The 1,585-nt window shown below is 64.9% G+C and overlaps 2 non-coding genes across 2 annotated transcripts in view; both read left to right on the top strand.

Moving 5' to 3' along the window:
- Positions 1-134: 134 nt before the first annotated feature.
- On the top strand, positions 135-288 carry LOC144590588 (5.8S ribosomal RNA). The gene has a single exon (XR_013546456.1). It is a non-coding gene; the product is annotated as a 5.8S ribosomal RNA (ribosomal RNA).
- Positions 289-1,334: 1,046 nt separating this feature from the next.
- Positions 1,335-1,585, top strand: part of LOC144590602 (28S ribosomal RNA) — a 3,848-nt gene continuing 3,597 nt past the window's right edge. The window contains exon 1 of the ribosomal RNA XR_013546469.1: positions 1,335-1,585. This exon is cut by the window's right edge and continues 3,597 nt beyond it. This is a non-coding gene — a ribosomal RNA (28S ribosomal RNA).

Here is a 1,585-nt window from a genome sequence, read left to right as displayed (position 1 = left end):
TTTTTTTGCCCCCACTCTGTGTGCATCAATGCGACGTACGCGCGAAAGCGCCAAGGGCCACCCCAGGATGGGGCTCCTTTCCCCGCGGCGGTGGACGAGGAGCGTCGGGTGGTCTTTTAAGAAATCTCTCGGACAACTCTTAGCGGTGGATCACTCGGCTCGTGCGTCGATGAAGAACGCAGCTAGCTGCGAGAATTAATGTGAATTGCAGGACACATTGATCATCGACACTTTGAACGCACTTTGCGGCCCCGGGTTCCTCCCGGGGCTACGCCTGTCTGAGGGTCGCTTGTACAATCAATCGTGCTCCTTTGCCCTCCGGGGTGCGGGAGCGCGCGGCTGGGGTGTCGCAGAGGGGCAAGGCCCTCCTCTTCGTCCCCCTAAGTGCAGACACTGGAGCCCTCCGTGCCCGTGCGCTCCAGCCCGCCCGCCCGCCCGCCGCTTCGGCGGCGGTGTCGGCGGCGGCTGGTCGCACGGCGACCGGGGAGACCTTTGACCCGTGCCCTCCCGGGCATTGCCCTTGTCCGCACGCGGACGCGGAGGGGCGAGCCTTTCCTCTGGCACGGCCGTCACTGCGGGAGAGCCACACCTACGTGTGTGTCGTCGCTTCTGACTGCCGCTCTGCTTTGTGGGACTGATGCTCTCCTCGCCGTTTGGGCACTGCCCTACGGTTGCGCCAGCGTTGACTCCCTGCCCCCGTGGGACGGCCGCAGGCGTGCGAATGGCGGGCTGGGAAAAAAAAGCAGAGACGTCTCTTGGGAAGGGCCCCGTCCGTCCGTCCGTCCGTCCGTCCGTCCGTCCGACCCGACCCTCGCGTGCCTGGTGTTCATCCTTGCACGCGGCGGGCGGGCGAGCGGTCGGTCGGTCGCTCGGACGGGGGACGCGACGGCCTCACTCTCACTTCGCCTCTGCTCCTCCGGCTTACGCGTCGCACGTGTGGCTTCGCACGTCGATCGGGGCTCCGGAAAAAGGATGTCAGCCGAGCTCGGGCGCTCCTGCTCGGCCTGCTCTGGCTGGTTGGCTGTTTTGTTGACGTGGCCTGTCGCGAACGCCCGCGGCCGCACGACCTCGTCCTTCCGCACGTCGGTCTCGTATGCCTGACTCGGTCGAGCTTTGCGCGCCTGACCCTCCCTCCAGCAGGGAGGGAGCTTGCGTGTCCTGCCTCGGCCCCGACTTTTGCATGCTTGCTCGTCGCAGCGGTCGGCTGGGTTTTGCTCTGCGTGTTGTTTGCGTGCTTGCCATCCAGCAAAGCCTGCCCGCTTGACCTGCCGTGTGTTGGTCGCTCGACCGGCGATCGGTGGTGGCCATCCGGCCACCAGCCGTTTCTCTGCCTACGACCTCAGATCAGACGTGACAACCCGCTGAATTTAAGCATATTACTAAGCGGAGGAAAAGAAACTAACCAGGATTCCCTCAGTAACTGCGAGTGAAGAGGGAGGAGCCCAGCGCCGAATCCCCGGTCGCTTGGCGGTCGCGGGAACTGTGGCGTATAGAAGACCTCCTTTCTCCGACGACGCTCAGGGGGCCCAAGTCCTTCTGATCGAGGCCTAGCCTGTGGACGGTGTGAGGCCGGTAGCGGCCCCTG

Source organism: Rhinoraja longicauda, unplaced genomic scaffold, assembly GCF_053455715.1.
Source record: "Rhinoraja longicauda isolate Sanriku21f unplaced genomic scaffold, sRhiLon1.1 Scf000221, whole genome shotgun sequence".
Classification (NCBI taxonomy): Eukaryota; Metazoa; Chordata; class Chondrichthyes; order Rajiformes; family Arhynchobatidae; genus Rhinoraja; species Rhinoraja longicauda.
This window is presented reverse-complemented; position numbering and strand designations above follow the sequence as displayed.